General features: G+C 41.8%; 1 long non-coding RNA gene and 1 other non-coding gene across 2 annotated transcripts in view; one reads left to right on the top strand and one right to left on the bottom strand.

Annotated features, from left to right (window-relative positions):
- Positions 1 to 302: 302 nt before the first annotated feature.
- The window catches only part of LOC140489203 (uncharacterized), a 29571-nt gene continuing 3159 nt past the window's right edge, over positions 303 to 26714 (bottom strand). Inside the window, exons 2-3 of the long non-coding RNA XR_011963110.1 lie at positions 23779 to 23834; positions 303 to 1132 (exon numbers count right to left, since the gene is read on the bottom strand). This is a non-coding gene — a long non-coding RNA (uncharacterized lncRNA). The remainder of the gene's footprint in view (positions 1133 to 23778; positions 23835 to 26714) is intronic.
- On the top strand, positions 9508 to 9580 carry trnar-ccu (transfer RNA arginine (anticodon CCU)). Its single transcript has one exon. It is a non-coding gene; the product is annotated as a tRNA-Arg (tRNA).

The following is a 26714-nucleotide window of genomic DNA, read 5'->3' as shown; positions in this document are numbered from 1 at the left end:
GAGGTCTATTACTGGCCATGTAGTGGAAGCCAAGAATATAAGATATGTTTTTTTAGAAATGTGCTGTTCTACCCCAACAGCAGAAAGTTAGTTCAGATTGATGTGACGTTTGGCTGATTTAATCTCATCTTCACCCAATTGTCTATGACAACACTGAGTTGTTTACTAAACAAGTCTCCTCAACCACTCTTCTATGATGTGGAAGTGTATGTGTTGGACTCAGGTGGGCAAAGTTAAAAATCACACCACACCAGGTTATAGTCCAACAGGTTTATTTGGAAGTACAAGTTTTCGGAGCACTGCTTTTTTGTCAGGTAGCTAGTGGAAGCAGCGCTCTGAATGCTTGTACTTTCAAATAAACCTGTTGGACTGTAACCTAGTGTGGTGTGAGTTTTAACTTTAACCACTCTTGCGGCAGATTGATTCTACCTGCTGGTTACCCTCTGTCCAAATACATCATTCCTGGAGTCCAACAGTAATACCAAACATTTACACACGCTTGTAGATTCTTCTCATCCTATCTTAGTTTAGACTTATTTGGTTTCTGCAGTTCCCTCTATTCAGATTCCAAGATGATAGCACCGACAAGGTAGGCAGTGTTCAGATTCCTGGGCCTGTCTGCTGCAGGTGGCTGCTTCCTCCTTTCTTTCCTTATCCTTTTTGTCTTCTTTTTCTTTTTCTTCATCTTCTTCCTGTAGGTGGTGGTGAAGAAGGTGACATCGTGGAGGAGAGTGGGACACTTGGTAAGGCGGCAGCCTGGCCTGGCAGAGGAGCCAGGGACCTCCTGGTTACGGTAGGCCAGGAGTGGGGACTCCAGATATTGTCGAGGTGGTGGTAACAGAGCCAAGGACTTCTGGTTGTGGGAGGCCCAGAGTGGGGATTCCTTGTTAATGGTGTGGTGGTAGTGGCAACTCCTGGTTGTGGTAGGCCCAAAGCTGGGGGGTCTCCTGTTTATTGGTGAGGTGGTGGCAGCAGTCCTGGTTGTAGGATGAATGTGAGACCAGTACAGGAGTCAGATCAGCAGCCTCAGCAACAAAGGAACAGCTCCTGAAGAGCAGCGACTCCGACATTGGTAGATCCAGCACAGGTGGAGGCTGGCCTCATGGTTCCATTGGTTGGCCGACTCAGGGCTCTGGAACAAAGATGGACTTTCTTTCAGCTTTATGTGCTCATTTTTAAAATATTCAAACGGTGCCAATTGTGGCAACAATTGAAGCTGTTCACTGTATTTTACTGTGTTGTTCATTGTAGAGTACAAGTGATAACAAATCATCATTCATCTTGTAGGTAGGCCACAACATAAGTCATGAAATACAGAAAGGAAACAGGCATGGAGATAGAAAAGCAGGAGAAAGAGCATAAGAAGTTATTGAGGGCAAGAATATCATGCTTGAAAGAAGACTGTCAGAGGTGGTTAAGAGGAAATGAGGAACTGATGTGAAAGGAGCAGAGGGAATAGTCTGGAAGACATATGGCAGAAAGAGATGACAGAAGTTGAGTGAATCAAGGGCCAGAATGATTATTACAGCAGCTGAATATTGCAGAAAAGTATTCCAGGGCAGGACTTACACAGTTAATTGTAGGCCCTGGGAAGTGTTGTTGAACAGAGAGATCTAGGGGTGTAGGTACATTGTTTCTTGAAAGTGGCATCACAGGTGGCCAGGATTGTGAAGAAGGCATTTGGCTTGACTTTGTCGGTCACATCATTGGTACAGAAGTTGGGATGTCATGTTACAGCTGTACAAGACATTGGTAAGGCCACATTTGGATTACTGCATACAATTTTGGTCACCCTGCTATAGGAAGAATGTTATTAAACTTGAAAGGGTGTGAAGTAGATTTACAAGGATGCTTAATGAGGCTGGAGGTTTGAGTTATAAGGAGAGTCTGGGTAGGCCGAAGCCTTTTTCCCTGGAGAATAGGAGATTGAGGGGTGACCTTATAGGGGTTTATAAAATATGAAGGGGCATGGATAAGGTGAATAGTCAAGGTCTTTTTCCCAGTGTATGGAAGTCCAAAACAGAAGTTGAGAGGGGAAAGGTTGAAAAAGGGCATGATTAACAATTTTTTTCACACAGAGGGTGGTGTGCATTTGGAATGAGCTGCCACAGAAAATAGTAGAGGCAAGTATAAATACAACATTACAATATTTAAAAGATGTTTGGACAATATATGGATAGAAAAGGTTTAGAGACATTTGGGGAACAGGATGGAGGTTTGCTCGCTGAGCTGGGAGGTTCATTTCTAAACGTCACCAACCCAAAGAAACCCAACATATAAATAGAAAGCAGGAATCATGTACACTGCTTCACTTGAGGCCCACTGAAGATGTTACCTATATGGGTGACGAAAGGTCTGGAAATGAACCTCCCAGCTCAGCAAGCAAACGTACATCCAGAACCTCAACCTGAGCTACAAATCTTCTCAACCGTTGGGGAACATTTAGGCTAATGGGTCTAGTTGGAAACCTCATTGGCATGGATGAATTGGGTAAAAAGGTCTGCTTCTGTGCTATATGACTCTATGCTTCTATGGTAAAAGCTATGGTAAAAGCTAAGCCCATTTCTCCTAGGCTTGATCCTTCAAATTGGCTTCTAATTGGCTGCCCTAACCTTAGCAGTACTCCTAATGTGGTCTTACCAATGTTTTGTACAGCCGTAACATAACATCCCAACTTGATGCGCTGAGTAATGATGGCAAGTATGCCAAACACCCTCTTCACCTCCTGTGATGTCACTTTCAAGGAAATACATACCATAATCCCTAGATCTCTCTATTCAATAATATTTGCCAGGGCCATACCATTCACTTTGTAGATCCTGCCCTGGCATGTATCACCAAAATACAACTCTTCACATTTATTTAAATTCACCTCCATCTGCCCACTAACCCAGTTGATCAAGGCCCTGTTGTACTCCTGGATAACCTTCTTCACTGTGTACTATACCATCAATTTTGGTGTCACCCACAAATTTATTAACCATGCCTTCTATATTCTCATCCAAATTGTTTATATAAATAACCAACAACAGTGGACCTAAAACTAACCCTTGCAGCACACCGCTGGTTACAGGCCTCCAGTCTGAACAATAATACCATGATCATCTGTCTCCATCAAGCAAATTTTCTATCCAATTGGCTATCTCTCCCTGGATCACACGTGATCTAACCTTACTAATCAATCTACCATGCAGATTCTTGTCGAAAGCTTTACTAAAGTCCATGTGAACAACATCTACTACTCTGCATTCATCTATCTTCTTTGTCACCTCTTCAAAAAACTCTGTCCTCTTTGTGAGAATTGATTTCCCATGCACAGAGTGATGCTGACTATCCCTAAGCAGTCCTTGCCTTTCCAAACGCATAAAGATCCATCTCTCAGAATTCCTCCCAATAAGTTAACCACCACTGATGACAGGCTCACTGGACTGTAGGTCCTTGGCTTTTCCTTGCAGCCTTTTTTTTAAAAATGGCACAACATTAGCCACTCTCTTGTCTTCTGGCACTTCACCTCAAATATCTCTGTTGGGGCCCTGTAATTTTTTCCCTAGCTTCCCGAAATATCCTGGGATACACTTGATCAGGTCCTGGGGATTTATCTACCTTTGTACGATATAAGGCCTCCAGCACTTCCTCTTCTGTAATGTTGCCTCTTTTCAAGATATCAAGCTTCCATGTCTTTCTCTACAGTCAACACGGACACAAAATATTTGTAAACAATCTCACCCATCTCCTGTGGTTCCATACATAGATGGTCTCATTGGTAGTTAAGGGGCCCTATTCTCTCCCTAGTTACTCTTTTGCCCTTACTTGGAGAATCTCTTTGGATCAGTAGAAAGACGGAGAAATGGGATTGAGACAAAACACGTTGTGGCAGACACAGAAACTTCTAGACATTCACTGAAATTTTGATTATGAAACTTAAACTGGTGCAGTGAGTTTTATTGCCTCAGTTTTATTATACCAATAATGTTCTTATTATAGTTGCAAAATTATCTTATGTTGATCTGATTCTATGCATCCTGCAAATTTTACACCAGAACGCCTCTGTAAATTTGCTTATTATATTTGATGTGTGTACTGCATTATCTTTTTAATGTTTCCATGTTATTGGAACGTGAAAACCTGAATCATTTCAATAAAACTCAAAATTATTTTAAAAAAGGGAAGAGGGAAATGGACAAGTTCCGAGTTAATACGTTTAAGGCAAGGTTTAAAATCAGTTATTACATATATAATTATGGGGATAAAAATAAAGAAAGTGCTAGAAATACTCAGCAATACTCAGGATATTGCCAGGGTTAGAGGGTTTGAGCTAGTGGGAGAGGCTGAATAGGCTACAGCTATTTTCCCTGTAGTGTTGGGCTGAGGGGTGACATTATGGAGGTTTATAAATGATGAGGGGCATGTATAAGGTGAATAGTCAAGGTCTTTTCCACAGTGTTGTGCAGTCCAAAACTACAGGGTGTAGGTTTAGGGCGAGAGGTGAAAGATTTAAAAGGGACCTAAGGGGCAACTTTTTCACAAAGAAGGTGGTGCACATATGGAACAAGCTGCCAGAGGAAATGATGGGAATTACAATGTTTAAAAGGCATCTGGATGGGTACATGAATATAAAGGGTTGAGAAGGATATGGGCCAACTTATGGCAAATGAGACTATATTAATTTAGGATAGCTGGTCAGCGTGGAAAGGTTAGAACGAAGGGTCTGTTTCCATGCTTTACAACTCTGTGACTTTGTATGTGGACAGGAACGCGGTTAAAGAGCAGGATTTTTCATATGGTGAGATTTCCCTTGCCACTACCACAGCCAAAAGGGTAGACTGATCTAAAATATCAAGCTCTAAATTGGAGAAAGGCCAATTTTGATGGTATTAGGCAAGGACTTTCAAAAGTTTATGGGGGTGGGAGAAGGATGTTTGCAGGTAAAGGGTCAGCTGGAAAATGGGAAGCCTTCAAAAGTGTAATAACGTGAGTCTAGAGACTGTATGTTCCTATTAGTGTGAAAGGAAAGGCTGGTAGGTGTAGGGTATGCTGGATAACTACAGAATTTGAGGCTTTCATCAAGAAAAAGAAAGAAACATGTCAGGAATAGACAGCAGAGATCAGGTGAATCCTTAAAAGATTATAAAGGCAGGAGTAGTGTACTTAAGAGGGAAATTAGGAGGACACAAATGGAACATGAAATAGCTTTGGCAAATAGGGTTACGGAGAATCCAAAGAGATGTTATTAATACATTAGGGACAAAAGGGTAACTAGGGAGAGAATAGGATCCCTCAAAGATCAACAAGGCAGTCTATGTGTGGAACTAAAGGAGGTAGGGAGATACTAAACAAATATTTTGCATCAGTGTTTACTGTGGAGAAGGACATGGAAGATATAGACTGTGGGCAAATAGATGGTGACTATTTAAGAAAGGTGGTAAGGAAAAACGAGGGAACTATAGACTGGTGAGCCTGACATTGGTGGTGGGCAAATTATTGAAGGGAATCCTGATGGACAGGATTTACATATATTTGGAAATGCAAGGACTAGTTAGGGACATTCAGCATGGCTTTGTGCATGGGTGATCATGTCTCACAAACTTGATTGAGTTTTTGAAGAAGTAACAAAGAGGATTGATGAGGGCGGAACGGTGGACGTGATCTATATGGACTTCAGTAAGGCATTCATGGGAGACTGATTAGCAAGGTCAGATCTCATGGAATACAGGGAGAGCCAGCCACTTGGATACAGAACTGGCTCAAAGGTAGAAGACAGAGGGTGGTGGTGGAGGGTTGTTTTTCAGACTGGAGCCCTGTGACATAAGAGGGAAATCAGGAGGGCAAAAAGGGGACATGAGATAGCTTTGGCATATAGAATTAAGGAGAATCCAATGAGTTTTTACAAATACATTAAGGACAAAAGGGTAACTAGGGAGAGAACAGGGCCCCTCAAAGATCAGCAAGGTGGTCTTTGTATACAGCCGCAGAAAAAGGGGGCGATACTAAATGAGTATTTTGCATCAATATTTACTGTGGAAAAGGATATGAAAGATATAGACTGTAGGGAAATAGATGGTGACACCTTGCAAAATGTCCATATTTCAGAGGAGGAAGTGCTGGATGTCTTGAAACTGGTAAAGGTGGATAAATCCCCAGGACCTGATAAGGTGTACCCTAGACCTTCGTGAGAAGCTAGAGAAGTGATTGCTGGGCCTCTTGCTGAGATATTTGTATTATCGATGGTCACAGGTGAGGTGCCGGAAGACTGGAGGCTGGCCACTGTTTAAGAAGGGTGGTAAGGGCAAACCAGGAACAATAAACCAGTGAGCCTGACGTCAGTGGTGGGCAAGTTGTTGGAGGGAACCCTGAGGGACAGGATGTACATGTATTTGGAAAGGCAAGGACTGATTAGGAAGAGTCAACATAGCTTTGTGCGTGGGAAATCATGTCTCACAAGCATGATTGAGTTTTTTGAAGAAGCAACAAAGAGGATTGATGAGGGCAGAGCGGTAGATGTGATCTATATGGACTTCAGGTTCCCCATGGGAGACTGATTAGCAATGTTAGATCTCACGGAATACAGGGAGAACTAGCCATTTGGATACAGAACTGGCTCAAGGATGTTGCCAGGGTTGGAGGATTTGAGCTACAGGAAGAGGCTGAACAGGCTGGGGCTGTTTTCCCAGGAGCATCAGAGGCTGAGTGGTAACCTTATATAAAGATTTACAAAATTATAAGGGGCATGGACAGAGTGAATCTCATCGGTCTTTTTCCAGGCTAGGGGAGTCCAAAACTAGAGGCCATAGGTTTAAGGTGAGAAGGAAAGGTATCATTTCATTGGAGGTAGTCATAGACAGTCATAGAGATGGAAACAGACCCTTCGATCCAATCCATCCATGCCAACCTGTTATCCCAACCCAATCTAGTCCCACCTGCTAGCGCCCAGCCCATATCCCTCCAAACCCTTCCTATTCATATACCCATCCAAATGCCTTTTAAATGTTGCAATTCTATCAGCCTCCACCACATCCTCTGGCAGCTCATTCCATACACGTACCACCCTCTCCATGAAAAAGTTGCCCCTTGGGTCTCTTTATATCTTTTCCCTCTCACCCTAAACGTACGCCCTCTTGTTCTGGACTCCCCCACCCCAGGGAAGAGACTTTGTCTATTTACCATATCCATGATTTTATAATCCTCTCTAAGGTCACCCCTCAGCTTCTACACTCCAGGAAAACAGCCCCAGCCTATTCAACCTCTCCCAATAGCTCAAATCCTCCAACCCTGGCAACATCCTTGTAAATCTTTTCTGAACCTTTTCAAGTTTCACAAAATCTTTCCGATAGACAGGAGACCAGAAATGCACACAATATTCCAACAGTAGCCTAACTAATGGTGGATGGCACGGTGGCACAGTGCTTAGCACTGCTGCCTCACAGTGCCAGAGACCCGGGTTCAATTCCCGACTCAGGCGACTGACTGCGTGGAGTTTGCACATTCTCCCCGTGTCTGCGTGGGTTTCCTCCAGGTGCTCCGGTTTCCTTGCACAGTCCAAAGATGTGCACATCAGGTGAATTGGCCATGCTAAATTGCCCGTAGTGTTAGGTAAAGGGTTAAATGTACGGGACTCTTTGGCTGGTCGGTGTGGACTTGTTGGGCCGAAGGGCCTGTTTCCACACTGTAAGTAATCTAATGTCCGGTACAGCCGCAACATGACCTCCCAATTCCTGTGCTCAATACTCTGACCAATAAAGGAAAGCATACCAAACATCATCTTCACTATCTAATCACCTGCGACTTCCCTTCCAAGGAGTTATGAACCTGCACTCCAAGGTCTCTTTGTTCAGCAACACTCTCTCGAACCTTACCATTAAGTATACAAGTCCTTGTATATTTGTTCAGAGAAGATCCATGAGGATGATCCCTGGGATAGAAGGATTGCTTTGTGAGCAAAGGCTAAACAAGGTTGGGACTCTACTCACAGGAGTCTAAATGAATGAGAAGTGAATTTATTGAAATAGAAAGGATTCTTCAGGGACTTGACAGGGTAAATGTGAAGATGATGTTTCCCCTCATGGGAGAATCTAGGACCGGAGAACATATCTTAAAATCAAGGAGCGCTAATTTAAAAATAAGATGAAGAGGAATTTCTTCTCTGAGGGTTGAGGCATTTTGGAACTCCTTGCCACAGAGACCTGTGGAGGCAGAGTCCTTGTGTATGTTAAACTTTGAAATAGATAGATTCTTGATCAGTCGGGGAATCAAGGGTTATGGGGAAAAGGCAGGGAAGTGGACATGAGGAATGTCAGATCAGCCATGATCCTACTGGATGGTGAACCATACTAAACGGGCCGAATTGCTTAGCCTGTTCCTATTTCTTAAGGTCTTATAGAAAGTAAACTAACTGTTAATTAGACATTGTTTCAGTTCTGGACAGTTTTATCCAATTGGAAACAATTTGACCTATTTTTACAAGGCAGAAAAGTTCTCAATCAATGCAATGATCAGGAGATGGACTGAGTACAATATGAATTTATTTCCGATATGGTGAATGCATTAAAGAAACGCCTACCTTGTTCAGGGAAGTTAAGAGTTTCCACCAATTAAGTGCCAAACAATGACCATATTACATTTAGAGTCTAACCATTTCCCTTTGAAATTGAACTGCAATAACATCACTAAGTCTCAAACTATCCACATCCTGGAGGGTTACCACTGACCAGAACCTTAAATGGTCATAAATATTGAGGCTACATGAGTGGCCCAGAGGCTGGATTTCTTACAGCAAAATACTCACATCCTGGTTGCCTTATAGTTCAATCAAGAGTGCCAAGGAATATTGACCACTTGTCTGGGTGACTGCAGTTACAACTACTCACAAGAAACTCAATACCAACAGGACAAAGCAAACGACTTGAAGGTACCTTAAACATTCATTCCCTCCTCTACCTTTAGACTGTGGCATCAGTCTATATCATCAAGAAGACATATTGCAGCAACTATCCTTACAACCAGCCAAACACACTAGCTCTCCGGGTGGCATGGTGGCTCAATGGCTTGCACTGTTGCCTCACAGCACTAGGGACCCAGGTTTGATACCACCCTCAGTCATCTCTCAGTGTGGAATTTGCATGCCTTCCCCATGTCTGCATGGGTTTCCTCTGGTTGTTCTGGTTACCTCTCACAGTCCAGATGGGCAGGGTAGGTGGATTAGCCAAGCTAAATTGTTCTTAGTGTCTAGAGGTGTGCAGGCTAGGAGGATTAGCCATGGGAAATTCAGGTTTCAAAGATAAGGTGGGGGTGTGCGTCTGTGTGGGATGCTCGTTGGGAGGTCAATGTGGACTCAATGAGCTGAATGAGCTTCCAAAGGGATTCTATGGTTCAACTGCCTAAAAGGACAAGGAAAGCAAAGCATCATCTGCACGTTCCCACCACCAGCCTTACTTACAGCCATATTCATTCAATATGTTGCTGAGAATATGATTAATTTGAGTCAAAATAGATACAGAACAAGAATATGCAACTCCAGTGGCCTAATGGATAAGGCACTGGCCTCCTAAGCCAGGGATTGTGGGTTCAAGTCCCATCTGGGGTGTCTGACTTAGTGGGCGGCACGGTGGCACAGTGGTTAGCACTGCTGCCTCACAGCGCCAGAGACTCGGGTTCAATTCCCGCCTCAGGCGACTGACTGTGTGGAGTTTGCACGTTCTCCCCGTGTCTGCGTGGGTTTCCTCCGGGTGCTCCGGTTTCCTCCCACAGTCCAAAAGATGTGCAGGTCAGGTGAATTAGCCATTGCTGAAATTGCCCATAGTGTTAGGTTATGGGTAGGGGTATGGGTGGGTTACGCTTCGGCGGGGCGGTGTGGACTTGTTGGGCCGAAGGGCCTGTTTCCACACTGTAAGTAATCTAATCTAATCTAAAGAGGGTAAATTGATAAAAAGAAAAAAAGTAGAGATAGGAAAGAAATAAAAGAATTCAAGGGAACAAATATTTCATTTCCTACAGAAGAGGATATTGTAATCTAGTTATGTTTGGTTTGATTCATCGGTGCTTGAAATAATTAATAATGAGGGACTGGCATAGTAGGTGAGTGAAATGTACAAATATATTTACATGCTACATTCTAAATTTATCTAATTAATTGAATCTAAACTTTGAATCTTGAACATGATTGCTTTCTGTCATTAACAGATTATTAATGGTATGACTGGCTGAAAAATGCAGCCAAATCAGAGTTTGAAAACTCTCTTGGAACAATTTACTGCCTGAGAAAGTGAGACTCAACAGCTTTGTTTACTCCATACGTTAGCACCTTAACCCATATCATCACAACTTGTGATCCCCAGATGATGGTGGTGAGACAATTTCATAAATTTGGCTCAATTTCATTACATCCAATTAATTTCAACAGAAGAACTCCTGATCTCCTGATGAGGAGGCAATACTTTTCATTTGTGTAAATCTTCCTGCTAATTGATCATAGAGAATTGAATCATGTGACTTCTCTCTTGACCACAAATAGTTGGATTTCTGGAAAGTACTGGTGGCAAACACTACTCGTCTGCCATTATTATTTCAGCAATTTATAGCCATTCTGATCTTAATTATCCCATGGTTAATCTTGACAAACATACTTTATGTGGTCAAGGTGGAAAAGTCTTCTGGGAATGTTTCATCAAACAATGTTCAGTCCAACAAGGAAATTGATTTAAATCTAGGAAAGTTAAGTTGAACAAATAACTGAGAGGAGCATTGGAACATAATTGGGAAATACAAACTGCAATCGACACAGGTTCAATCCAAAAGTTGAAAAAAAGAGTAAAAAGATAAAGATAAGGGTTGCAATCTGGGAACAAAAATCAAAGGTCAATGAGGGAAATAGGAATCAAGCCACCATAACACGATAAGAAGGCTGGCAATTTGAATGACAGATCAGCTACGATAATCTTCAAACACAGCAGATAAGCTTTAAAACAAACACATCCTATAGGCAATGTATCAAGAATTCAACACACAGAGAGATTGGAATTGAAGTCTAAATACAATATAAGCATACAACAAGACGTAAAATAAATTGTTTTCAAATGTCAGGGTTATTCCTGAGTCATGAGCTTTTTGGAGGCTATGTTAGTTTACCTAAAATTGTTCTCATCTTTTACACATGTTCTTTTTGTATGGTAATGAATGAGATTAACATTGATAATATCATATACTGGATTAGTGGTGCTGGAAGAGCACAGCAGTTCAGGTAGCATCCAACGAGCAGCGAAATCAACGTTTCGGGCAAAAGCCCTTAATCAGGAATAAAGGCAGTGAGCCTGAAGCGTGGAAAGATAAGCTAGAGGAGGGTGGGGGTGGGGAGAAAGTAGCATAGAGTACAATGGGTGAGTGGGGGAGGAGATGAAGGTGATAGGTCAAGAGGAGAGGGTGGAGTGGATAGGTGGAAAAGAAGATAGGCAGATCGGACAAGTCCGGACAAGTCAAGGAGACAGTTACTGAGCTGGAAGTTTGAAACTAGGATGAGGTGGGGGAAGGGGAAATGAGGAAGCTGTTGAAGTCCACATTGATGCCCTGGGGTTGAAGTGTTCCGAGGCGGAAGATGAGGCGTTCTTCCTCCAGGCGTCTGGTGGTGAGGGAGCGGCGGTGAAGGAGGCCCAGGACCTCCATGTCCTCGGCAGAGTGGGAGGGGGAGTTGAATATCATAGCTATAGTAAGCAAAGAATATGCTGACAGTAGTGCCAAATGGCTGCTACTTTTTGTTCAGTTGATTACAGTTCAAAACTACTGGACAGAATTTAATGGCCCTCTCCATACAATGTCAAGTTTAAGGTAGAACCCTTTTAGTGTAAGGGGGTGTCGGCTGGAGACATTTCTTCCCTCCACTTGATTCAGTTTGGAGAAGGAAGGCTAATGGTAGCCTCCCTGGCCAGATGCTAATCAAGACCATTGTGAGCAACTAATGCCCACTTGAAGATCTCATCAAGTGCCACTGGTATTCAGCTAACAATCGGGAAATGAATCACACATTGGAAGCCCAAGAAACAAATCAGGTTTTCTTACAGGGTCCCTGGAGAGGATCCTCATTCAAAAGCACTCAGTTCCAAGTCCTGACATTGGGAAGGTAGGTGCCTTTACCTCTGACAACTCTCTCCTGCAATCCCCTGTCTCCGAGCCCTGTCCTAAAAACACTTCCTTTGAGCCTCAGGTCCTTGCTGATTCTGGGTGCATTGCTTGGAGACCAGCAACTCCCAGGAGGAGGATTTCCAACTTCAGTGTAACAAATAAAGGTCTTTAAGAAGTGGTATTTCCAGAATAATATAGAACTTTAATGAAATTAGTGCTCACAGTATGGATTTTCTCTCTCTTTCTTTAGAAAAACATAAACAATTATAAGCAGTCAGGGATTAAAACAAGGTGGAGATAAAGATCACAAAGGTTGTAATCTCTGCACAAAAGTCATTAGATTCTATCAGCATTACTGAACCAGTATCAGAAAGTATTCCATCTGTATCCCTCAGACTATATGAATATCTGGAAGGGGTGAGGAAGTGGCCTCATAAACAAGGTGAATAGCTGGTGTCTTTTGCCTAAATTGGGGGATTTCAAGACTAGGTGACTATTTCTTGTTTTTTGTAGTTAGTCAGTCTGCTCACTGTCGAGAGTCATATAGCCATACAGCATGGAAGCAGACTCTTTGGCCCAACTCGTCCATGTTGACCAGGTTTCCTAAACTGAACTAAGCCCTATTGTCTGTGTTTGGCCCATATCCACCTAAATCCTTCCGATCCATGTACCTGTTCAAATGGTTTTTAGATGTTGTAATTGTACCCTTCCACTTCTTTTGGCAGCTTGTTCCATACACGCACCATCCGCTCTGAGAAAAAGCTGCCCTTCAGGTCACTTTTAAATCTTTCCCCTCTCACTTTAAACCTATGCTGTTTAGTTTTGGACTCCCCTGTCCTGGGGAAAAGACGTTATCTGTGCCCCTCCTTATTTTATATGTTTCTGTAAGTTCACCCCTCAGCCTCCTACGCTTAGAGAAAAAGGTCCCAGCCTATGTAGCCTCTCCTTATAATTCAAACCCTCGGTCTTGGTAACATCCTTGTAAATCATTTTTGCACCCTTTCCAGTTTAATAACATTCTTCCTCTAGCAGAGCACCCAGAATTGTATGCAGTACTCCAAATGTGGCCTTACCAATGTCTTATACAGCTGTAACATGACATCCCAACTCCTGGTAGAAAGTGAGGACTGCAAATGCTGGAGATCAGTCAAGAGTGTGGTGCTGGAAAAGCACAGCAGGTCAGGCAGCATCCAAGGAGCAGGAGAATCGACATTTCCGGCATAAGCCCTTCATCAGGAATTCGAACTCCAATACTCAATGCTGTGCCCGTTGGAGGCAAGCATGCCAAACACTTTCTTTACCATCCTGTCTACCTGTGACACCACTTTCAGGGAACTATGTACCTGCACCCCTAGGTGTCTCTGTTCTCTCTCTCTCACTGTCTACGTCTCACATTCCTCGGTCAACTGGTTTAGTTGATCAAGACCACATTGTAATCTTAGATAACCTTCTTTACTGTCCACCAAACCACCAACTTTGGTGTCATCCACAAACTTACTAACCATGTTCATCCAAATCATTTATACAAATGACAAACCAAAGTGGACCCAGCACCAATCCATGCAACACATCATAGTCATAGACTTCCAGTCTGAACAACAAATCTCTATCACTATCCGTCTATCTCCTACCACCAAGCCAATTTTGTATCCAATTGGCTAGCTCGCCCTAGATCACAAGTGATCTAACCTTACTAACCAATCTACCATGTGGAACCTTGTGGAAGGCCTTACTAAAGTCCATGTAGATAATGGCTACTACTCTGTCTTCATCTATCTTCTTGGTCACCTCTTCAAAAAAATCTAATCAAGTTTGTGAGACACAACTCACCATGCAAAAAGGATAAGATTGTCCTTAATCAGTCCTTGCCTTTCCAAATTCATGTAGATCCTATCTCTTGGAATCCCCTCCAACAACCTACCCATCACTGACATCAGGCTCACCAGTCTAGTTCCCTGGCTTTTCCTTGCGGCCTTTCTGAAATAATGGCACAACATTAGCCACCCTCCAGTCTTCCGGCACTTCATCCATGGCTATCGACAGTACAGCTATCTCTGTTAAGCCCACACAATTCTTCCCTATCTTCCCACAATGTCCTGGGATACACTTGATCAGATCCCAGGAATTTACCTACCTTTATGTATTTTAATACTTGCAGCACTTCCTCTTCTGTAATATGTACTCTTTTCAATACATCACTATTTAATTCCCAGAGTGCCCTAGCTTCCATGCCTTTCCACAGTAAAGACTGACATGATTTTTTTTTAGGATCTCACCTATCTCCAGTGATTCCACACATAGACAGCCTCATTGATCTTTAAGGGGCAGTATTCTCTCCATGGTTAATCTCCTCAATATACTTGTAGAACCTCTTTGACATTATCTGCCAAAGCTATCACATGTCCCCATTTTAGTCCTCCTGATTTCTCTCTTAAGTATATCCCTACACCCACTGTACTACTCAAGGGATTCACTTGATCCCAGCAATCTATGCCCAACATATGCTTCCTCCTTTCTCTTTCTCATATCTCTAGTCATCTGGTGTTCCCTACTCTTGCCAGTCTTGCCCTTAACACCAGCAGAAACATGCTGTCCCTGAACTCTCGTTACCTCACTTTTGAAATTCCTACTTGCCAGATATCCCTTTACCCAATCAATTTTTCAAAGTTCCTGTCTAATACCATCAAAATTGGCCTTGCCATAATTTAGAACTTTAACTTGTGGACCAGGCTTATCCTTTTCTATAACTATTTAAAAACTAATAGTATTATCGTCATTGGTCCCAAAATACTCCCCACTAACAGCTCAGTCACTTGCCCTGACATATTTCCCAAGAGGAGTCCAGTTTTGCTCCTTTCATAGGAGGGCACCTACATATTGATTGAGAAAATTTTCTTGAAAACACTTAACAAATTTGTCCCCATCCAAGTCTTTAACACTATGATAGTCCCAGTCTATATTTGGAAAGTTAAAACTCCTGACTATTACAACCCTATTATTTTTACAGCCATTTCCAATCTTCCTACATATTTGCTCCTCCATTTCTCACTGACCTTTGAGGGGCTTATAATATAATCCCATCAAAGTGATCACCCCCTTCTTATTTCTCAGTTCCATCCATGTAGCTTCATTAGATTAGTGTAAGATCAGCGTAGTTATGGTACTGAACTAGGAACTTAAAGGTTTGCAGTTCAAAACTCAATTGAATAAATCTGGATGTTTGTGATCTGGTGAAATATAGACCATGAAAATTGTCATATTTGTGGCATGGCTCAACTGCTTTGTGAATGTCTGTGCGGGGAAGGAATCAGCCAATTCTTCCCAGTCGAGCCCACATTTGGTCTAGTCTACACTATATGATTGATTTAGTACCATCCTAATTGGTCAGCAAGCCATTCAGTTTTTCAATACAAGATGACCCATCATTATTTTCTCAGTAATGAGGAAGGGTCGATACATATGGCTTTGTCAGAAATGCCCATGGCCGAAGAATGGTCTGTGAGTGGTTGGAGGTCTAGAAGTTGGAAAGTGTAGATGTGAAAAGGGACTTGGATGTCCTTGTCAACAAGTCAATGAAAGCTAGCATGCAAGAGGATTTGAGGACAGGAGTACTGAAGTTTTGTTTGAACTGTATGGAAATTTAGTTAGATCGCAGCTAGAGAAACTGTGTGAAGTTTTGGTCTTCTTATCTCAGGAAAGATATTATTACCACAGAGGGAACGCAATGAAGGTTTGTCAGACTTGTTCCCAGGTTGACAGGATGGTCCTATGAAGAGAATTTGGGTAAACTTGGGCCTGTAATCTCTAGACATTTGAAGGATCTTATTGAAATCTCCAAAATAATTAATGAGATAAATGTAGATGGATCTCCTAGATGGGGAGTTCTAGAATCAGGAGACACAACTTAAAGTCAAGGGGGGTATTTAAGACTGAGGTGAGGAGATGTGCTTTTACCCAGAGGGTGGTGAATCTTTAGAATTCTCATTTAAAATAAAGGTTAACAAAGCTTTGATTATGATTATGATTATGAAACATCACAGTGAGAGGGTAGATAAAAGTCATTGAAGAGCTCACTCAGCCATGATAGTATTAAATGACAGAGCAGGCCTGATGGCTGAAAAGCATCCTCACATTCCTATGTTCCCATGAGATCTGACAGTATTTTAAGTGAGGCATGATTCCAGAAAAAAAAAGCTTTAAGAGAGGATGGGCTGGAAAAGTAAATTATATTGACAAAGCATGTAATCTCATTGATTGTTGAGAAAAACAAAAGGACAGATGGCAAACGTGTCATGGATAAAATTATGGATTATAATGGGCAAAAGCAACACTTCTGCAATTTATGGTGTTGTAAATAATGAAATAGCTAACTAGTTATAAAGTCATAAAGGAGGTGTGAGAAGAACATTAAAGTGAAGCAATTGAATAACAGAGCACACAAAGAAAGGTGTTCTGCAACATCAAGTGTAAGGATCAAACTCAGTCAACTCCACTCATCGAAATGTGCAGTATTTAAACCACACAACTTCAGAGAACTTCAGGCGTGAGCACAATGGGATCAGACACAGCTTCTCGATTCTATCTGATAAATTTTGAGACATACGGGCGGATCAGATGGCAACTGTGTGATCTTAGATATGGAGCAGAACTTTAAACAGCTTAATGGAGACAGGTTGCATTCGAACAGGAGCGTGATGTTATCCCAGCCATTTCTACATTCAACTCAGGGGTGGGATCTGTGTGAGTGAAACACCAGCCCTCTCCCCTCTGCTTTGAAGCTGTCGGGCAAGGAACTTCAAAACTTAAATTCCCTCTAGTAACCTGGGATTTGAATCCAGAATTGGTTCTGGACTCTCTAGTCATCATCTTTTTCTTTATCTACGCTGTCTCATCCTGTTAAAATTTTACAGGATTCCATGAGATTCCCCTCTTGTTTTTCTTAAGTCTAGTGAATAGATCTAAATGATCCAATTTCTCCTTTAAATCAGTCCCACCGTGCCAGGAATCAGTCTTTGGCATTCCTCAATAGTCAGAACATCTTCCTCAGATAAAGAAACCAAAATTGTACATAATACTCCAGGTGTGGTCTTATAAACCCACTGTACAGTTGCAGCAAGACATCCCTGCCCATGTACTTCAATCCTCTCACTATGATGGTCAACATTTGTCTTCTATACTGCCTGCATGCTTGCTTTTAACAACTGGTGTACAAGGACATCCAAGTCTCATTGTACCAACTCCTCACATTTACTTACATTATACTGCATCTACAATCACAGAATCCCTACAGTGTGGAAGCAGGGCATTTAGCCCATCATGTCCATACTAACCCTCTGAAGATCATCCTGCCTAGACACAATCTCTGCCCCATCCCTGTAACCTTGCATTTCTCGTGGCTAACCTACCTTATCTGCACATCTTTGGGTACTGTGGGCAATTTAGCATGGCCAATCCATCTAACCTGCACATCTTTGGACTGTGGACAAAACCCGAGCACTCAGAGAAAACCCACGCAGACATGGGGAGATTGTGCTAACTCCACAAAGTCATCTGAGGTGGAATCGAACCTGGGTCCCTGGTGCTGTGAGGCAGCAGTGCTAATCACTGAGCCACTGTGCCACATTTCCCATATATTTGCTCACTTCCTTAAAATTGTACTGAACTTTCTCTGCATCCTTCTTATAACATACCCTCCCAGCCAGCTTTCTGACATCTGCAAATCTGGAATTATGACACACAGCTTCCTTGTCTAAATCATTAATGTACATTGTGAATAGCTGGGATCTAAGCACTGATATCCCCAGTAGCCAACTTGCTACAGTTTGCCACTTGGAAAAAGACCCATTTATTTCTACTCTTCATTTCCCATCTGCCAACAAGTTCTGAATCTATTTCAGTACATGACCATTAAACTCATGCACTTTAATTCTGCATACTAATCTCTAATGTGGGACCTTATCGAAAGCCTTGTGGGAATTGAAGTAAATCCCATAAATTGGCTCATCCTCATCCACTTCCCTCATTACATCCTCCACAAATTCGAGCAGATTTGTCAAGCACATCTAGGTGAGTCCATGCTGATTCTGTCCAATCTTCTGACTATCTTCTAAGTCCTCTGTTATTATATCTTTTATAATTGGTTTTAGCAATTTTGCCACTGCTGATGTCCATATTTCACTGTTTTCTCCCTTCTTAAATAGTTGGGTTACATTTACTACCTTCTAATCCATAGGAACTATTCTAGAGTCTGTCGAATTTTGGAAAGTGATCATTAGCACATTTGCTATTTCTAGACCACTTGCTTCAACACTCTGGCATGAATACAATCAGGCCCAAGGGACTTATCTGCCTTTAATCCATTGGTTTCCTGAATACCATTTCCCTACTAATACTAATGTATTGCTGTTCCTCCTTCTTATTAGACTATGAAATTTTCTTCATGATGTTATTTGTGTCTTTTCTTGTGAAGACAGAAATAAAGTATGTATTTAATTGCCTTGTCATCTCTTTTTCCCCATTATAAATTCCCCTGTTTCTGACTGTGGGGGACCTATATTAATCTTTACTAATCATTTTCTTTAACATATCTATAGAGGCTTTTCTATTGATCTGTATGTTCTTTGCAAGCTTACTCTCATACTCTGTTTTCCTCTATTAATCAATCATTCCCGACAGTAACTTTTCCTCACTCATCTCTTAACATAAGGACTGTGACTACCTATTTGATTCTTAGGTTTAGTGAGAAAAATCCAGAAGGTGAGAAACTTGGAGGTGATGATGAAGATTTTTGTTTCACCTAGAGAGTGGTAAATCTATAGAATTCTCAACCCCAGAAAACGAAGGCTCCATCGTTGAATATAGTCAACACAGAGGTCAATAGATTTCTAGATATTAAAGATGTCAAAGAATGGGGGATATTATGTGAAAGTGGCATTGAGGTAGGAGATCATCCATGATTTATTTGAATAATAAAGAAGGCTTGAGGGACCAAATAGACAGTCAATGCTCTTACACCCTACGTTCCATTCAGTGGCTTCTGCTGGAATGTCTCTATACGTGATTGTGGAACGAGTATAGGATTCCAAGTCAAGCAACGTGATGAATACTTCCATATCCCCCATGAATACATTTAGAATCTGTGGAAGAATATTTTGGTATCATTGCCTTGTTTCCATCTCAGAAATTTAAAAATCACACAATACCAGGTTACAGTCCAACAGGTTTGTTTGGAAGTACAAGCTTTCGGAGCGCTGCTCCTTCATCAGGTTGACTAGCTACCTGGTGAAGGAGCAGCACTCTGAAAGCTTGTACTTCCAATTAAACCTGTTGGACTATAACCTGGTGTTGTGTGATTTTTAACTTTGTCCACCCCAGTCTAACACCAGCTCCTCCACATCATCTCAGAAATGACAAAGGCATCAAGGAGGGCTTCAGCAACAAGCAGAGTCATATAGTCATATAGAAAAGGCCCTTCAAGTCTGCAATGACAATAACTACCACTAAAGGTGCGCTAATCCCAATTTCCTGCATTTGTCCCATATCCTTGAATGTTATATTTCAAGTGCTCATCCAAATCTTTTTTAAATGTTGTAAGGTATCCAGCCTTTCCTAGCATCACAGATAGTGCATTTCAGATTCTCACCACCCTCTGAGTGAAACGATTTTTACTCAAATCACCTTTGAATCTCCTGCCTCTTACCCTACAAGGTGCTCCCTTGTGATGGATCCCTCAAGCAAGGGGAACAGCTGCCCCCTAATCACCCTGTCCATACCCTCATAATCTTATACGTTTCAATCATATCCCCCCCATCCACGCCACCTTCTCTGCTTTACAGAAAACAGTCCAAGCCTGTTTAGTCTTGCCTTATAGCTCAATTGCTCCATCCCAGGCAACACCCTGTTGTACCTCCTCTGTACCCCCTCTAGTGCTATCACATCCTACCTGTAGGGAGATGAGCAGAACTGACCAACCCTGTCTACAACAGCAACATTGCCGCCTTGCTCTTATACTTAATGCTACAACTGATGAAAGCAAGTGTCCCATATGCCTTCTTAACTATCCTATTCACCTGCTCTGCTGACTTCAGGGATTTATGAATAATTATCCCACAATGCTTATGTTACCCTAAGCTACCAAGCATCCTGCCATTCATTAAATACTCTCACATCTTGTTTCTTCATTCAAAGTATATCACCCTGCACTTATCAGGATTAAGTACTATCTGTCATTGATCTGCCCATCTCAACCAATCTATATCTTCCTGTAACCTACAATCATCTTCTTCATTATTAATCACTAATCAGTTGGGATATTGGGTAAGGGCAGGGTCAGAGCTCATTCTCTATGTGCCCCTGTGAAAAATAAGCAATTGGGTGAGGTCAGAAAACAATTATTGAACTTATCAATCTTGGTGTCATTTGCAAACTTGCTTAACATTCACCTCTTTTTTTCATGTATATCATCCTATTACTAGGCCAGTTTCTGATCCGTCTTGCTAAATTTCCTTGAATTCTATGTGCTTTAATCAGTTTCCCATATGGAAGGTTTGCTAAAATCCGTGTAAACTACAACAGCTGAACTTTTCTCACACATAAGAACTTGATCACATTTTCGAAGAATTCTAGATAGGCGGGGCTTGGAGTTACACAGCATTAAGATGTCGAAGCAGGGAGTCTTGCTGGTCAAGAGGGTCTAGTAAAGTGCTAACATTGCAAATTAGCTAATTCTGTTTGAGACTATGGCTAGAAGGGAGATGGAATTGGTAGCCTCTTGGTGGGTAAAGACGATGCTTCAGCCTTTCCAACACACATCTAGCTCAGTGGGGGATGGCACAGTGGCTCAATGGTTAGCACTGCTGCCTCACAGTACCAGGGACCTGGATTCGATTCCAACCTTGGGCGACTGTCTGTGTGGAATTTGCATATTCTTCCCATGTCTATGTGGGTTTCCTCCGGGTGCACTGGTTTCCTTCCACAAATCAAAGATGTGCAGGTTAGGTGAATTGGCTATGCTAAATTGCCCATAGTATTTGGGGATGTGTAGGTTAGGTGCATTAGTCAGGGGTAAATGGGTTTGGGTGGTTAGTTTTAAAGTTATTTATAATGCAAAATCTGGGACAGTGTAATGTATGGCTTTGGTTATTGCTATGTAGATGTTGTGATGATGTTAGAAGCCTGGTGGAATGAGATCAGGGTCTCATTGGAGAAGCTGAGCTCAAAGGAGGCACAAGCTGAGCTAAGAAAGAAATTAGAGGAAAACACTTGTTCCTGGCTAAGGTAGGGAGAAGCACTTGAACATTGGGATTGGCTAACACAAAAATATAAAATGATTATAAAATCATGAGGGGCATGGATAGGGTAACTAGACAAAGTATTTTCCCTGGGGTAGGGGAGTCCAGAAGTAGAGGGCATAGGTTTAGGGTGAGAGGGGAAAGATGACCTAAGGGGCAACATTTTCAAGCAGAGGGTGGTGCGTGTATGGAATGAGCTGCCAGAGGAATTGGTGGAGGCTAGTACAATTGTAACATTTAAAAGACATCTGGATGGGTATATGAATAGAAAGGGTTTGGTGAGATATGGGCTGGGTGCTGGCAGGTGGGACTAGATTGAGTTGGGATATCTGATTGGCTTGGACAAGTTGGACCAAAGGGTCTGTTCCATGCTATACATGTCTATGACTCTATTGGGTTAGGAAGGATCAACTCCAATCAACTTCTAAATGTCATTCACTGACATTGCTGGGATGTGCTCTTTGGGATATTAGGTAAGGACAGAGTCAGAGGCTAAAGTCAAATAAGCTAATTGTCTGTGTGCCTGTGAACAATCAGCAATTGGGTGAGATAAGCAAACAATTGTTGAACTTTTCAATAGTGGTGAAAAGAGCAGGTTTATTTATTGATTGATTTATTTTACTGATTTATTTTAATTTAACAAGTGAACAGCAGAGACTTGGAAAGTCTGAATAATTAACAGAGATTGTGAGTGTATCGTACAATGATACACTAAAGGACCAAGACTTGCCAGAGGCTAACACTTTCAACAAGTCAATATACTTTCAAACTTTCAAAGTTTGACAACAAATTGCATCAGGAGACTAGAGCTGTCCAGTCACTTTAATATGTTAGCAAAACTGTAATGACAAGCTATTTAATTATTACGGGGAGAGGGGAGAGGATGAATATTGAATCTGATGTCAGCTTAAACCAATGATTATCTACAAACTCATTGTGCACCCAGCAACCAACAATCTGTCTTCAATCTCTACGTAGATGCAATGGTCAAGAAGGCACAACAACACCTATTCTTCTTTACGGGGCTTAGGAAATTTGGCATGTCCGTCAGGACCCTCACCAACTTTTACAGATGGACCATAGAAAGCATTCTATCTGGGTGCAAAATGGCCTGGTATGGCAACTGCTTTGTCCAGGACTATGAGAAACTGCAAACAGTTGTGCACACAGCCCAGACCATCATGTAAGCCAACCTCCCATCCATGGACTCCATCTACACTTCTTGCTGCCACGCAGAGAGGCTGCCAATATCATCAAAGACTCCTTCCATCTGAGTAATACTCTCTTCCAACTTCAGCCGTTAGGCAGAAGATACAGAACCTTAAACACACATACCAGCAAGTTGAAGAACAGCTTCTTCCCTGCTGTTATTAGACTGCTGAATGAAACTCTCAAATTTCAAATCTCATGTTGACCTTTCTTTTGTTCACCTCCTGTGCAGCTGTAACCTTGCGTGCCTTGGTCTGTCTAAACATCCTATGATTTGTACGTCTTTGTATGTTATGATCTGTCTGTACTGCATGCAAAACAAAACATTTCACTGTGCTTAGGTATATGTAATAATAATAAATCAAATCAAATCACTCAAGAGCGATCAAGATCGGGAAGCGACGACAATGTTCTCTTTCTGTTCCTGATGCAGACAAACTAACATTTCTTGTAATGTTGGAACCATGCTTTAAGTCAGAGATGTGCTTTGTTTTTTTTTAAGATTAGATTAGATTTCCTACAGTATGGAAGTCTGCCCTTTGGCCCAACAAGTCCACACCGACCCTCCGAAGAGCAACCCACCCCAGACTTATTCCCCTACATTTACCCCTGACTAATGTACCTAAACAGTATGGACAATTTAGTATGGCCAGTTCACCTGACCTGCACATCTTTGGATAGTGGGAGGAAACCAGAGCACTCAGAGGAAGCCCACACAGACACGGAGAGAATGTACAAACTCGATACAGACAGTTGTCCAAGGTGGGGATTGAACCTGAGTCCCTGTTAAAGCTGAAAAAAATCTTTGAGCTGGAGAGTGTGGAATTTTCAGATTCGTATGGTGTAGTGAGTTACCTAAGTCAATGTCAAGAATTCATGATTGAAATTGAATGTGCTGTGTAAATGAAGAGCACATACATTATATGTGGCACATTTAATCACTTGATACATCGATCTACTGCTGAAATTACAAGCAAAATTATGTTTCCACTTCTATCTATCCAGAGTTACCAAAGTCTGCTGGCCATCTGTTTCCTGGTTACATTGAGATGTAGAAATGAATTTGTTCCATTGATTTTCCAAACTGTCATTAACAGGACACCAGATAACAACAGATGGAACAATTCGATCGAGAAACCAACTAAAAGTCAATAAATAAATGATATTGTACCTTGTTCCTCTCCAGGCCCAATTACAATTTCACTCCTGTTGTTTGTCTGCATTATTCTGAAAAAAATGGAAAAAAGGACTTGCATTTCAGGGAGCACATTCAGGACCATCAGGTGTCTCAAAGCACTTTATGACCAATGAAGCACTTTTGAAACATTCTCACAGTTATAATGTAGGAAATAAAGCAGTCGGTTTGGACAAAGCAAGCACCCACAAATATAATAATGTAAAAAATAGGAGTTCGAAGATACTTTTCAGCCTTTTGAGCTCACTCTGGGATTCAATAAGATCATCGTGGCTGATCTTATCATTTTTCTGCACTGTTCCTGTTGTCCCCTTGATGCTTTTATATCGAAATCCATCTCTGTCAGTCTTGGACATAACAACTGAGCCTCCACAATCCTCTAAGTAAAGAATTCCAAAGAATCATCAGCCCCTGAATGAAGAAATACCTTATCATCTCAGTCAAAGAGTCATAGAGATGTACAACATGGAAACAGACCCTTCAGTCCATGCCAACCAGATATCCCAACCCAATCTAGTCCCACCTGCCAGCACCCGGCCCATATCCCTCCAAACCCTTTTTATTCATATACTCATCCAGATGCCTTTTAAATATTGCAAATGTACTAGCCTCCACCACATCCTTTGGCAGCTTATTCCATACACGTACCAGCCTCTGTGTAAAAAGGTTGCCCCTTAGGTCTCTTTTATATCTTTCCCCTCTTACTTAAACCTCTGCCCCCTAGTTCTGGACTCCCCCACCCCAGGGAAGAGACTGTGTTTATTTATCCTATCCATGCCCCTCATGATTTTATAAACCTTTATAAGGTCATCCCTCAGCCACCGATCCTCCAGGGAAATCAGCCACAGCCTATTCAACCTCTGCCTATAGCTCAAGTCCTCCAACTCTAGCAACATTCTTGTAAATCTTTTTTGAACCCTTTCAAGTTTCACATCCTAAATTGTCAGTCCCTTATTCCTAGACAGGTTACCCAGTTCAGGGTTATTATGATAAAAATGATAATGACAAGACAATATTTTTGCATTATGTTCACTATGGAGACGCCTTTGCTAGAACACAACGAGATAACTCCCCTGCTCTTGTTTGAAATATTGTCACCTGAGAAGGCAAATACTGGTCGTGTCTGAAAGACATACTTCTAACAGTGTAGCACTCCTTTAGAATTCTGTAGTATTGGCTTCTAATTTGTGAAATACAATAAGAAAATTAACAACCGAACACTTTGAGATTTGCTAAGTGCTGATACATTCTCTTGAATCATTTTGAACACACTGATAACTTATCTTTCTTTCTTGTCATTCATTAATGCTTTGCTCTGGGCTTGTATTCACTCCTTCATTCATATTTCAATGCTGACTCTCTTCTGATGTTTCTCTTTGTAAAGAAAGACTATAACAAGAGGAAAACAAGTTTAAAAATAAGGGATCTTCCAGTTAAGGTCCTGGGGAGTGTTGCTGAAGTAAGAGACCTTAGAGTGCAGGTTCATAGTTCCTTGAAAGTGGAGTCGCAGGTAGATAAGGTAGTGAAGATGATGTTTGGCATGCTTTCCTTTATTGGTCAGAGCATTGAGTACAGGAATTGGGAGGTCATGTTGCAGTTGTACAGGACATTGGTTAGGCCACTTTTGGAATATTGTGTGCAGTTCGGGTCTCCCTCTTACACGAAGAATGTTATGAAACTTGAAAGTGTTCAGAAAAGATTTACAAGGATGTTGCCTGGATTGGAGAGTTTGAGCTACAGGGAGAGGCGGAATAGGCTGGGACTGTTTTCCCTCGAGCGTCAGAGAAAGAGGGGTGACTTTAAGAGATTTATAAAATCATGAGGGTCATGGATAGGGTAAGCAGACAATGTCTTTTCCTTGGATTGGGGGGGGGGGGTCCAGAACTAGAGGGTATAGGTTTAGGGTGGGTGGGCAAAGATTTAAAAGGGACCTAAGGGGAAACCTTTACATGCAGAGGGTGGTGCATGCATGAAATGAGCTGCCAGAGGAATTGAAGAAGTCTGGTACAATTATAACATTTGAATAGGAACTGTTTAGAGGGATATGGGCAAGTACTGACAAATGGGTCTAGATTAATTTAGAATATGTGGTTAGCATGAACGAGTTGGGCTGAAGGGTGTGTTACCATGCTGTACATCTCTATGACTCTGTGACTCTAAATGAGATTAAGAGAATTTCTTTCTCTGAGGTTATGAGACTATGGAACTCTCTTCACCAGAAAGCAGTCATCAAATGTTTTTAAGACAGAGGTAGATAGATTCTTGACTAAACAAGGCAGCCCAATGATAAAGGTGTAAGTCAAGAAAGCAGGTTGAGGCCATAATCAGATCAGCCATTATCTTGTTGAATGGTAGAGCAGGCATGAGGTGCCACATAGTCTATTCCTGATTGTATGTTTACATGTATGTTCATTCCTATGTAATCATCCTGAGACTATGCCCCAAATTCCCCAGCCAGTGCTAACAACTTTTCAGCATGCTAACTTTGTGAAGCCACTTTGGAGCTTTGTACATTTAAATTAGATTGCTCTGATTATTCTAAATTCCAGAGAGCAAAGGTCCAATTTGCTCAGCAGGGACTGCTCTTCTTCCAATAGTGGCATGGGGCACTTGGACCAACATTTCAAAGGAGAGGTTGAAAAGGATGATAAAGCATAGGGCACGGATGGATTAGGGCTAAATTGAACAGAAAGCAGCCTGGAAGGGACAAGGTGATCTAAATCTAATGGCTCACAACCTGTAAGTGCATGGTTACATAAGAGAATCTGGAGCCAAAACAGTGCCTGGAATAAAGTTTGCGGAGGACATATTCAGAGGAGGCCCCAGTCTTATGTTAGAGTAACATATGGCAGCCATGCCGTCAATTGCTCCAAACTCTGGCGTTTACACTACTCCATCTCCTTCAAGTCACT

The sequence above is a fragment of the Chiloscyllium punctatum genome, chromosome 18 (genome assembly GCF_047496795.1).
Source record: "Chiloscyllium punctatum isolate Juve2018m chromosome 18, sChiPun1.3, whole genome shotgun sequence".
Classification (NCBI taxonomy): domain Eukaryota; kingdom Metazoa; phylum Chordata; class Chondrichthyes; order Orectolobiformes; family Hemiscylliidae; genus Chiloscyllium; species Chiloscyllium punctatum.
Note: the sequence above shows the minus strand (reverse complement) of the source record. Positions and strands in the feature narration are given on the sequence as shown.